A 14157-nucleotide genomic window follows, 5' to 3' on the forward strand; every position below is an offset into this window, starting at 1 on the left:
TAAAATTGCAGTATTAGGTGATTGGCCCAAAGTTATAGATTGAGTAAGGCATATGCTTTGATTAGAACACAAAATATTTCTACTCATTGAGCTCCAGCGGTTCTCAAATCAGAATTTTTTTTCCTCCAGAGGACACTTGGTAGTATCTGGTGAAATTTTTGATTGTCATATTTCAGGTAAGCTACTGGCTTGTAGGGAGTTAAGGTTAGGGATGCAGTTCAACAACCTACAAAGCAAAGGTCAGCCTCATTACAGGGAATTATCCAGCACACTGTGAATTGTGGTGAGGTTGAGAAACACTATTCTAAACAAGTACTTCTCCCAACATCAATGTACATGAAGCATTTGGGAATATTGTTTAAATGCAGATTCTGATTTGGCAGGACTAGGGTTACGCAGAGATTCTTCCTTTGTAACAAACTCTCAGATGTTGCTGCTGTTGCAGGTTCTGTTCTATGGACCACACCATGAGTACAAGGACTGTGGTCCAGTGTTAGAGTTTGGTGTATGTATTTTAGGTCTTTCCCATTAAGAACTTTCTTTTCCACCTCAGGTCTAATGTAAGGTGGTTTAATGTTGGACTAAGCCATTCAGTGTCTGCATGCAGACATTTACATGTGCTTCTTGATTATTTACCTCCTGACAGGAAGAAAATTTTGACCTTTGTTTTCTTACCTGTAACTAGGGAAATTCTACCTAAGTAGTTGGTGTGAGAAATAATGTTTTAAATCTCAAAGGAAATTACCTGGCACAGATAGATGCATAGCAATTATTATGACCATATCCGAGTTCTAAACTTACTAAGCTTGTTAGGACTCTAGAGAATCTCTCAAAATAGGAAGCAAGTTCAGGATTATTCTGACCCCAGGAGATTGTGAGTTGTGATTTTAATTTCCTCCCAGGGCCCCCTGAACGAATCAGATTGCTTGAGAGGCCACCATTCTGTGCCTTATACTATGCAGGGATATAAACTCTGTCCCCTTTTTCTAGCTGCCCATAGCCTCGGAAGAATTTTCAGACTCTTTCAAGTGTTTTACTATGTCTCTATGATCTGCTCAGAATATGTGTAAAGCTGCTTTTTCTTGGTGGGTCATAGTTTCCTCCAGCTCTTTTTATATTCCTTATTGCAAATCTATAGCATAAAATTCAGGAAGATTTGATGTCATTAGAAATATTAAATGCTTGCATGTTTGTTCCTACCTCAGGTAGAATTTCTTTATTTTTCACAATTATTGTTCTTATTTTCATTATCTTAGGAGTGTACATCCTCACACATTGCTTTGAGTCTTGAATGTGCCTCAAGGGGAAGACGTGAAGGTAGGTATCCACCATCCAGTTTTGTACTTGGACCTGTGACAGTCTTGCGTTTACAAAATGAGGGAAGACTTGACATGCTCAATACTTAAGGAAAAGCTGTAAGAGGGCATGTGACATTCCACCTTTTCTATAACTGCCCCCTCTATTGTGAGAATGGACACCTCTCACATAGGAGCTGGTCCATGGGCATGGCTTCCAGAAAGGAGATATGCATGTAGCCTGATGCAGTTGGGAAAGAGCCTAGACACCTTGAGACATGTCTACTGTGATAAAAATAAACTTTTGTTATTTTAAGACACTGGGATTTCAGGAGATTATTTTACCATGAATGTAAATGTAATTCAGACAATTATTCATTTTTTTGATGCACTGAAGTTTTCTTTTCTTATATGTTTTGTCAGTTTTATTTAATGTATTACATGTATTATTATTTCTGATATCAAAATGTAAACATAGTAATACAATTTTTAAAAACATTTAAAAAACAATGAAACAAAATAATTTATTCTGACACTACCAAATAGTTATTTCAACATATTTTTTGTTTAAACTGTTTTAAAAATTTAAGCATATTTGATTTACATTATTATGTTAGTTTTATGTATATAACATAGTGACAATATTTTATAGATTACACTCCATTGAAAATTATAATAAGATATTGGTTATGGAATTCCCATGCCCACCTCACTGTGCACTCATCCCCAAGCCCAGTGTATTCTCTGGCCCCACCCACTACATGCCCAACTTACCACTAGTCTGGCATGGCCATGTCAGTGAAAAAGCTGCGTGTGGGCAGCCTCCATGAAGAGTCAAAGGTAGTGGAGAAATTATTCTTTTAATTAACATGACGGGCATCCTTATAAAATGGTTTTGCACACAGACACACACAGCGGTGACACCTAATGCAGATAAATTCAGAGATCAGGATGATGCTTCAATTTGCTAAGGAATGTCAGAGGTGACCAGCAAACTAAAAGAAGCTAGATATGGAACCGATTTTTCTCACAGCCCTTAGAACCAATCCTGATGACCCCTTGATTTCCAAATTCTAGTCTCTAGAACTGTGAGAGAAGAGTTGTCTATTGTTTAAGCCGCACAGTTTGTGGTACTTTGTCATAGCAGCCCTGGAGAAATAATACAGTGTCTTTAAATATGATAAAAATCAAGACACGATAACATATAATTATTCCAGTAGGAAGAGGAAATAAACTGATTTTGGAGCAATCCAGGATCCATGGGAAATGCCTACAAAATGTTTTGAGCATTGGTACTTACAAGAGCTCTGCAAAAACCCTGTCAATGAGAGATGCTACTTTGCCAAAGAGTCTCCCCAGAGTCTTCTTCATGTCCCTGTTCCTCAGACTGTAGACGAAGGGGTTCAGCTTGGGGGTGATCATGGTGTACATCGCCAAGGCCATCAGACAAGTCCTAGAGGATGAAACTGAGGTAGATTCCAAGGCTTGTGCTATACAACAAGGAAAGCACTGAGAGGTGAGACCCACAGATGGAAATGGCTTTGTAATTTACCCTGGATGATGAAATTCTCAGGATGGAGGAGAAAATCTGAGAATAAGAAAAGAGGATCCCAGGGAGAAGGGAAAAAAAACCTAGGACAACTACAAAATAAACCATTATGGTAATGATGAGGGTATTCAATCAGGTGAGCTTTAGAACTTCAGGAAGATCACAAAATAAGTGTGGGATATTCATGTTCATGCAGAAGGACAGCCTCAAAACAGTCCAGGTGTCAAGAAGGGAGCCCATGACACTGAGAAACCAGGATCCCAGAGCCAGCATCCCACATATCTTGGGATTCATGATGACTGTGTAGTACAGGGGATGGGAGATGGCTACAAAGTGGTCATAGGCCATCATGATCAGGATTAAATTGTCCAGGCAGCCAAACACCAAGAAAAAAACTATCTGGCTGAGGCAGCCTGCAGAGTTGATAACTTGGCTCTGTGTCTGTATATTTATCAGCATTTTTGGGATAGTAGTGGAGGTGAAACAGATGTCAGCAAAGGACAGGTTGGAGAGGAACAAGTACATTGGCATGTGGAGGTGAGAGTCTGAGATAATGGCCAACATAATGAGCAAGTTTCTAGTGAATGTGATCAGGTACATGAAGAGAAACAAACCAAAAAGGAGAAGCTGCATATCTGGCTCCTCTGTGAATCCCAGGAGGAGAAAGTATCTTGTTTGGTTTCTTATTTCCACATAGCAGCTGCATTTGTCTAGAATGAGGTAGGAAAAAAAAAAAAAAACACTCCAGCATTTACTCCAAATAAGAATTCCACAGAATGACAGAAACATCCTTTATCCAAACCCAGGGAATCCATGAAGTCCTTCATTTGGGCTAATGATTTTATCTCTTGGATAACAAATTTTGGTTAGCATTGATACCTTTAAAATCTTTGTAGGTTCAGTGGTTCTCTCTGAATAAAAAATATTTGGTATAAATAAGGGAAGCAAAGATTATTGATTGGACCATATTTGGAAAATTATAAAAGACAAAAAATTCCATGTAGAAAATGTGGCTATAAAAATCATCTATTTCACTGATAAAATTAATATATTTAATCTATAAAGACCTAATTGTAATTCATAGAAAGATTAATGCATTAACTTAGAAAAAGGTGTAAGATATTAAAACTTTATAAAAGAAAATGTGAAAAGGGTAATAACAGAAAATTTTCTATTACTTATCTTTCCATTACTTATACCCCTTTTACTGCTGCATTTAAGTCACCTTTAAAAAAAAAAGAGCTATGCAAAATTCCATCATGTGGAAAGAAAAATAAAACCTCAAAATCTGCTATGAGAAGGTAACTGAACTGCTTTTTGGACTGGAGAAATTAAATCAGCATACCTGTCTTTTATAATTAGACACATACTTGCAAAAGTCCAAGGGAAATATTCTATAACAACATATGCCAAAATGTGGATGGGATCGTCTTTGAGTGTTAACATGAATTTAGATTTTTGGATTCATTTTTTTCTACTATATTTTAGGAAAAGTGTAAATGGGCACACATTCATTCCACCCTCAAGAAACAAACACTTTAAAATATGAAGATGTTGTTAATAAAAACTTCTACAGAACAAAACTAGTTAAAACAGGAAATTGACCTGAATCTGAGTTAATGAATGAAAAGGAAGGACAGAGTTTGGGGTTGGTAGATGCAAAGTATTACGTTTAGAATGGTATAGCAATGAGACCCTACTGTATAGCACTGGGAACTATATGGAATCTCTTGAGATACGTCATGATAGAAAATAGTATAAGAAAAATGTATGTATATGTATGACTGGGTCACTATGCTATACAGCAAAAAGTGACACAACACTATAAATGAACTATACCATAATAAAAATAAATAATAAAAGCATAAAAATATTTATAACTGAGAAATAAATTTCAGAGCCAATTATTTGGCAAAAAAAGTCAAATAGAGAAAATCATATGTTTAATAGAATCAATAAAAAGAAAGAAAAAGATGGAGTTTCTGTTGCGGCTCAGTGGTTAACGAATCTGACTAGGAACCATGAGGTTGTGGGTTCGATGCCTGGCCTTGATTAGTGGGTTAAGGATCCAGCATTGCTGTGAGCTGTGGTGTAGGTTGCAGACGCGGCTCAGATCCCGCGTTGCTGTGGCTCTGGTGTAGGCCGGTGGCTACAGCTCCGATTAGACCCCTAGCCTGGGAACCTCCATATGCCACAGGAGCTGCCCTAGAAAAGGAAAAAGACAAAAAAAAAAAAAAAAAAAAAGACAAAAAAAACAAAAGAGAGAGAAAGAAAGAAAAAGAACAGATGCCTAAAATTAGGAAAGAGAAAAATGAATATGTATTATATATATGAAAATACTTTGCAAGAAAATATTTCCAACTCCATTTTAAAAACCTGAAAATCTCTAAGAAATGATTATATTGGTTTATTGGTTGATTCAGCATAGAGGGCTACAGAGCAATAATTAAGGAAGAAATTAAGTAAACACAAAAACTTACTTCCAAAAGTGCCATGGTGAAAATATTAGAAATGGCAGGAACACTAGAAGACGTTTTTAAGCATTACAGAAGGAAGGAAAGACTGCCATCACTTAATATTTAGTTATAAGCAGACTGGCAGTTCTAATCAATGTAATAGTAGGAGAGAAAGAAATACATATTCCAAATTCCATTGTTTGAAGATGATAGATTGGTTGCAGATAATGAATTTTCAGCTGAAAATTTCTTGTCACTGAATATGACTTTACAAAAGTGTTTATATAAAATGAATGTATAAAAAACAGTAGTCTTAAAGTGACATTCAGTGGCATAAATTATGTTCATCATGTTTATTTCTTTTTTCCATTTTTCTTTATTTTATTAGTATTATTAAAGTATAGTTGATTTACAATGTTTTTAAGTTCTATTTTACAAGAAAGTGACCCAATCACACACATTTCCCTGTGCTGTACAGTTTTTACAGCCATTACTTCTACCTAGTTTCAAAACATTTTTATCACTATGGGAATTCCCTGTACTATCTTCATAACTTTTCTGTAAAACTCAAATTATTCAAAAATGAAAATTACTCAAAAAAGTGTGTGCAAAAGAGAAGAATAGTAGCATTCATAAATACAGTTAAATCTCTTAGAAAACAGATCACAATCAATTCAAATACTAGCAAAAACAGAAATCTCCTGGAACAGGGACTGGAAACATGTCAATACACAGTAAATTCTGATAAATTTACTAAATAGCTAAAACATTGTGATTCTCACTTTCAAGCACTGGTGCTATGTTTAATATGTAGGTTATCACTATTTTAAAATTAGGTACAATTGATATATAACATTATATTAGTTTCAGGTGTGTGCCATGATTTGCTCTTTGTATATATTGCAAAGTTATGAAAATAAGTGTAGTCAACATCCACTTGTGTACATAATTACATCAGTTATTCTTCTAAAGAGGACTTTTAAATCTAGTCTTCTAGCAACTTCCATATACATTCTTAGGTATTATTAAATATAGTCAACATGCTGCACATTATATCCCCACAACTCATTCATTTTTATGGATGGAAATTTGTACCTTTTGGCTCCCATGACTCACTTCACCCATCACCACTGGCAGTGACCAAAAATCTTTTTTTTTAATGATTTTTATTTTTTCCATTTTAGTTGGTTACAGTGTTCTGTCAATCTTCTATTGTCTTGCAAAATGACCTAGTCACAAACACACACACACAAACACACACACACACACAAACACATATATGCATTCTTTTTCTCACCTTGTCCTCCATGATGCTTCATGATAAGTGACTAGATACAGTTCTCAGTATTATACAGGAGGATCTCATTGTTTATCCATTCCAAAGGCAATTGATTGAATCTATTAACTCCAAATTCCCAGTGCACCTTATCTCCATCTGTGCCATTAAAATTAATACTCTGAGAGTTCTGCCTGCCTTCATACCTGTTTCCTGAAGCAGTACTGTAATGTTATCACTGAGCCTAATTTAGTTCCCTGGGGGATAGATGTTCAACTCAACTCCAAGGAAGGGCAGGTAGGTGGCACCAGGCATTGGTTTCCTGAAATGACAGAGTTGAAACTCCTTTCTTCCTGGAATAGTGCAGCTGTCGACTAGAGGAGTAAGGGCCATATTCACCATTTCTGCAGTTTCAAAGGTTGAAGTTCTGTAGATGTTCATTAAATTAATTGATCCATTGTTACACTAGTCTCTGTGTTTTCAAAGGTTGAAGTCTAACAAATGCTCATTAAATTAATTATTCCACTGTTTCTCTAGTCTCAGCAATTTGATTCCCATGAGTGAGGGAGCCAAAATAGAAACAAAATCATTTTCTGCTAGTTTTGTACCCACAGGAACATCTTGGATGTAAGATATGTGCATCTCCTGCCCAAGCCTCTTAATCATGATGTTCTTTTCTCCATGGATATCATCTCCACTGTCCTCTTCCATGAGTATTTCATCAACATTGCAGATGGAATTTCTTTAACTATCAAAGATATGATGACCTTGTGAGTGCCAAACACCTGGACTTGGAGTTGTCATCAGAGGGATCTGGGACACATCCAACTCCCAACAAAACCATTTCCAGTGACACCTATTCATACTTATGAAAGTGCAATCTACAGAAATTTCTAGGCATGAAGTGATTGAAAAATGGTGAGAGGTGGATGGCTGGTTGTACAGGCAGGACTCTGCAGGTATCTACAGCTTTGCAGGGTCAAAATAAGTCCATTGGGTAGTCCCCAGCATTCTAGTTCAGAGGAACTTCTCATACTTATTAATTCAGAAGAGAATGATTTTAAAGTATTGATCAACCTTATTAAAGCATTGTTGGTGAACAAGAACAGGCAAGCACTTAGGGTGACTTTTTTTTAGTAGCTACACCTACGGCACATGGAAATTCCCATGGCAGGGACTGAATCTGAGCCCTGATACTGCACCAGGGAACAAACCCACACCTCTGCAGTGGATTCTTAAACTTCTGTCAGGTTCTTAACCCACTGCACCATAGCAGGAACTCCACAGTGACCAATTTGAGTGACTATTTTCAGCCTGAACAGTAAAAGCTACAGGATGAGACCTTTTCCACTAAAAGAGAGGATCTCTGTGGTGTCCAAAATGTTCATATAATTACCTCAAGTGATGCACCACCCATCTAATTAATGCTTTATTCCTGGATTACCTTAGTTCTCCCCTCCATACTGCCTTCCCTGCACATGCTCCATAAGAGGATATCATTATCTACTAAAACATGCTCCAAAAAAACAGCCCCATGAAATTCACATTGAATCCAAAATAAAAATGAAAATTATTGAGGATGATACTAAATACAACATATTGTGACATCTTTTTTATAATTGAAATATGGTTGACATAAAATACTATGTTACTCTCACATGTACTGCACAGTGATTTATTTGAATACATTGCAAAGTGAATAATAATAGTCCCCAAGAAATTATTAAAATGTTATTGACCATATTCCTTATGCAGCATATTAAATCCCCATGGCTTATGTATAGCTAGAGATTATTACCTCTTAAACCTCTCCTTGTATTTTGCTCCTGCACAACTTCCCTCTAGCAACCTCCCATTTTTTTCTGCATCTATGATTCTGTTTTCATTTTCTTTAATTTGCTTGTATGTTTTTATTCTTAGATTCCACATGTGAGAGACAGCATATGGTATTTGTCCTTCTCTGTCTTAGAATGATGCCCCTAGAGTCATCCAAGTTTTGCAAGTGGAAAGATTTCATATTTTATATGGCTTAGTAATATTCCATATACAAATATACCACAACTTCTTTATCCATTTTATTTTATATATATATTTTTTTAATTTTCCCACTGTACAGCAAGGGGATCAAGTTATCCTTACATGTATACGTTACAATCACATTTTTTCCCAACCCTTTGTTCTGTTGCAACATGAGTATCTAGACATAGTTCTCAATGCTATTCAGCAGGATCTCCTTGTAAATCTATTCTAAGTTGTGTCTGATAAGCCTAAGCTCCCGATCCCTCCCACTCCCTCCCTCTCCCATCAGGCAGCCACAAGTCTTTTCTCCAAGCCCATGATTTTCTTTTCTGAGGAGATGTTCATTTGTGCTGGATATTAGATTCCACTTATAAGTGATATTATATGGTATTTGTCTTTGTCTTTCTGGCTCTTTTCACTCAGTATGAGATTCTCTAGTTCCATCCATGTTGCTGCAAATGGCATGATGTCATCCTTTTTTATGGCTGAGTAGTATTCCATCGTGTATATATACACCACATCTTCCGAATCCAATCATCTGTTGATGGACATTTGGGTTGTTTCCATGTCTTGGCTATTGTGAATAGGGCTGCAATGAACATGCGGGTGCACGTGTCTCTTTTAAGTAGAGTTTTGTCCGGATAGAAGCCCAAGAGTGGGATTGAGGGGTCATATGGAAGTTCTATGTATAGATTTCTAAGGTATCTCCAAACTGTTCTCCATAGTGGCTGTACCAGTTTACATTCCCACCAACAGTGCAGGAGGGTTCCCTTTTCTCCACAGCCCCTCCAGCACTTTTTATTTGTGGACTTATTAATGATGGCCATTCTGACTGGTGTGAGGTGGTATCTCATGGTAGTTTTGATTTGCATTTCTCTTATAATCAACGAATATTGAGCATTTTTTCATGTGTTTGTTGGCCATCTGTATATCTTCCTTGGAGAAATGTCTGTTCAGGTCTTTTGCCCATTTTTCCATTGATTGATTGGCTTTTTTGCTGTTGGGTTGTATAAGTTGTTTATATATTCTTGAGATTTAAGCCCTTGTCGGTTGCATCATTTGAAACTATTTTCTCCCATTCTGTAAGTTGTCTTTTTGTTTTCTTTTTGGTTTCCTTTGCTGTGCAAAAGCTTTTCAGTTTGATTAGGTCCCATGAGGTTATTTTTGCTCTAGTTTCTATTGCTTTGGGAGACTGACCTGAGAAAATATTCATGAGGTTGATGTCAGAGAGTGTTTTGCCTATGTTCTCTTCTAGGAGTTTGATGGTGACCTGTTGTATATTTAAGTCTTTCAGCCATTTTGAGTTTATTTTTGTGCATGGTGTGAGGGTGTGTTCTAGTTTCATTGCTTTGCATGCAGCTGTCCAGGTTTCCCAGCAATGCTTGCTGAATAGACTTCTTTTTCCCATTTTCTGTTCTTGCCTCCCTTGTCAAAGTTTAATTGACCCTAGGTGTCAGGCTTTATTTCCGGGTTCTCTATTCTGTTCCATTGGTCTGTCTGTTCTTTGTCCATTTTTATAGATAAGGAACATTTATGTTTATGCCATAGCTTAGCTACTTAAATAATGCTCAGTGGACACTGAAGTGCATATATCCTTTCAAAGTAATGTTTTGTTTTCTTCAAGTAAATACCCAGAAGTGAAATTTCTGGATCTTATGGTAATTCTATTTTTAGGTTTTGAGGCATCTCCATAATGTTTTCCATAGTGGAAGTGTTGCAGAAACCATGGCAGTGGAAATAGATAGATCGCACTCGAAGGTGCAGAATAGCAAGGTTTATTCAGCACCAGTTCAGGCTCAGAGGAGTTGCCTACAGAGCCTGAGCACCATTTCCATATAACTTTTATACAATACAGACATCTGGGTCTCAAGGTTTTCCCATATAAGTAGCCCGAGAACTCCCCCTTCCTGGAGCAGATAGTGTTCCTGCCTAAGAAACTGAGCAAGCAATCTTACAAAAGTGAAACTGATAAACAACAAGGACACAAGGCATGTGGTTGCTACAAGTTTACAAGAAGGGTGGTATGCAGTGAGCAAAGCTGCTGACAGGCATGTAGCTGCCTTTTCAGCTGGGGAGGTCACTTTTCTAGTTAAAACCCTTACTTCATTCCCCCCTCCTGATGTTCGGGGTGCATCTGCAGCTGTCAGAGATCATCATCAGTTATTACCCATTGGTGATTTTTGATGAATCCATCTTTCTTGAATTTCCCCCGAACAGGAGAAATGGGTAGAATAAAGCAAAGTCCATGTAACCCCCTGATCCAATCAAGATATTCAGATGCATTGGCCACATGAGGAAATGGATCTTGGCAGGGCCAACAGGGACCAGACTAATAATAGTAAACAGCAAACATACATGTTGGGCATAAGATAACAGTATATGACATTTGGAGTATATTTTTGTGCATGTCTCTATAGAAAATAAGACAGTCTATTTCACCAGGTACCCTACTCCTCAAGCTTCAACCATGAGTCCACTGACCAGTTTCAGGTGTGGTCAGAGCAGGGCTTTGAGATCATTGTCTTTTTGTATTGTCAGGCATAGATGTTTCTCTGGATCAAGGGCAGCCTCCCATTCCCCACGGTCATCAGTTGGAACAGCTGGTTTAGCTCTGGAATGATGGACCCAGGCGTCTATTCCTGTTACTTTAAGAGCAGTGGGGGTGGTTAAGATTAGAGTATAAGGCCCTTTCCATACTGGTTTTAAAGGCTCCTTTTTCTAGTCCTTTATCAACACCTGGTCCTGTGGCTTGTGGGGGTGAACTGTTATACCCAGGGATACAGATATTCTACCTGTGACCCATTTGTGTATTTGTGAGATAGTGAGCCCCAATCCTTGTAGCTGTTTATGTAAATCTAAGTCTTCCAATTATCTGGTTTTCACTCTCAAACTGATCAATGGAGTCGGCCTTCCATATAAGAGTTCAAATGGTGAGAATCCTATTCCTTCTCAGGGTAAGCTTCTCGCTTTAGGCAGGCCACCAGCAGCAGACCTACCCAGGGCAAGGCAATCTCCTGATATAACTTTGCGAGAGTCTGCTTAAGGGTTCAGTTCATGCATTCTACTTTCCATGAGCTTTGGGGGCAGTAGCCTCCGCTGGACCTATAAGGCTTTTGCCACCTGCTGCACTGTCTTGGGCACAAATGTTGGGCGTCTGACCTGATGGTTAAAGGCATTATGTACCTGGGAATGATGTCTCTCAGGAGTGCCTTGGCCACTTCCCTTGCCTTTTCAGTTTGGATAGGGAAGGGTTCTACCCATCCTGAAAAGGTGCAGACAAAAACCAGCAAGTATTTGTATCCCCTGTTCAGAGTGACTTCAGTAAAGCCCACCTCCTTATCCTCAAATGGGGACAGTCCACAGTGTTGTGTCCCAGCTGGTCTGCTAGGCCCCTGGTGAGTATTATTTTGCAGACAAGTTATGCACCATTGGGAAACAGAGGAGCAGAGTGCAGGAAGATGTGCAATAAGGTAGAACTGGCCCATTAAAATCTCTAAGGCAGTTTTGCCCATGTGGGTTAGTTCATGTTGCTGGAGGACTAGCTTGTAGGCCAGCTGATTCAGAACATAAACCCGATGGTCCTGTGTAACCCACAATCCCATCTTAGTTTTGGTTTCTCCTTCCTCTTTTATCCATTTTTCTTCTTCTGGAGAGTATCTGGGGACAGTCGGCACTTCTGGGGCCAGGAGAACTTTAGGTTTATCTGACAGTTGCCCCTGGGGTGCTTATCCGATGCTGTGGTTTCCTTTTGCCAACCAGGTTGCTTCCCTTTTGGTGGCCTTTGCAGTGGGTAACTGCCACTTCCCTAGGTTCCCATACTGCTTCTAGGAGCTTTAAGATTTCAGCCTGGTTTTTAATCCTTTTTTCTTCAGCAGTAAGGAGTCCCCTCTCCTTATATAAGGCTCTGTGGGCATCTGAGTTAACAAAAGCATACCATGAACCGGTATAAATATTAACTCGCTGGTCTCAGCTGAGCTCCAGTGCTCTGATGAATGCCCATAATTCTGCTCTCTGCACTGACCAACCTTGAGGAAGCACATCCACTTCCAGCACTTCTGAGTCAGATACCACAGCATATCCTGCCATCCCTTTCCCATTCTCTATGAAGCTACTGCCATCAGTATGTAAAGCCAGGTCCAGATTTTGGAGTGTTTTATCAGTTAAGTCAGGCCTGCTGGAAAACACTTCAACCAGGACCTCTAAGAAGTTACGGTCTGGGGGTCCCACTTCATCTGGTAGAAAGGTGGCTGTGTTCAGAGTTCATACAACTTCCAGCCTTACCCGCAGATTCTCACATAGTAACCCTTGATATTGAGTCATTTGTGCATGCAGGAGCCAATGGTTGGCCTCTATTGTTCATCAGGGTTACAACTGAATGAAGGACTTTAATGTTGAGGTTCTGTTGCAGTGTCAACTTGTCAGCCTCTCTTATTAACAAGGTGGTAGCTGCCAGCACTCAGAGGTGGGGAGGCCATCCAGCCACAACTGAGTCAATTTTTTTTTGGACAGATATGCCACGGGCCTCTGTCAAGGCCTAAACACTTGGGTTAGTACTCCCAAAGCCATCCCATTTTTCTCATGAAGAAAGAGGTTAAATTCTCTGGTTACACTGGGAAGCCCTAAGGCCAGAGCCTCCTTGAGTTTGGTTTTAATTGCCTGAAATGCTCCCTCCCGGCTTGGTCCCCATTCAAGGGGAGCCTTTTCTTCCCCTTTTAGGGCCTCATACAGAGGTCTGGCTAAATCTGAAAACTTGGGGATCCATATCCTGCAGAATCCCTCTGCCCTTAGGACCTCACAAACATTCTGGTGGGTGATAGGGGCCAGGATGGCAGAAACTGCATGTTTTCCCTCAGTCCCCAACATTCGTCAGCTCTGCATGATGCTAAAGCCCAGATACTTGACTTGTTTCTTACAGATTTGTGCCTTTTTCTTTGGTACCTGATACCCTGCTTCCATTAGCAGGGAGAGAAGAGCTTTTATTCCCTCTAGGCATTGAGCCTTCATGGTGCTAGCCAGCAAGAGGTCATCAACTTCCTGCAGCAAGACACAGTCTAGTTTTTCTTCAGGAAATTCAGCCAGGTCAGCAGCCAGGTGCCAGTGAAAAGAGTGGGAGAGTTCTTGAATCCTTGTGGGAATCTTGTCCAGGTGAGCTGCTCCTTTGTCCCTGCGTGTGTATTCCCCCATCCAAAGGCAAACAAGTGCTTATTAGCCGGCACCATGCCAAGGCAGAAGAAGGCATCTTTTAAGCCAGGCAAGTGAACCACTTGGCAGTGGAAAGGATCATCCCCAGCAAGGTATACAGGTTAGGCACAGACAGGTGCAATGTAGTTGTTTGCCGGGGCCAGCTCAGAAGGATGGGGCTGAAGAACGGGTGCTGTGGAACTTAAGGAAAAATAGTTAACATAAAACAAGACACAGAGACATTTATCTTAAGTAAAGGTGGAAGCCAGGGACGCAAGGTCTCAGGGACCAAGAGTGCCGGGGAACTCCAGATCTCAGGGACCAAGAGCACCCTGCCTCAAGAAACCACACTGCTTTTATTGTGAGATCAAGTGAGGAGTG

General features: G+C 39.3%; 1 pseudogene; it reads right to left on the bottom strand.

Moving 5' to 3' along the window:
• Nucleotides 1-2591: 2591 nt before the first annotated feature.
• Nucleotides 2592-13779, bottom strand: LOC110259036 (annotated as a pseudogene).
• Nucleotides 13780-14157: the final 378 nt, after the last annotated feature.

This window comes from Sus scrofa, unplaced genomic scaffold, assembly GCF_000003025.6.
Source record: "Sus scrofa isolate TJ Tabasco breed Duroc unplaced genomic scaffold, Sscrofa11.1 Contig679, whole genome shotgun sequence".
Taxonomy (NCBI): Eukaryota; Metazoa; Chordata; class Mammalia; order Artiodactyla; family Suidae; genus Sus; species Sus scrofa.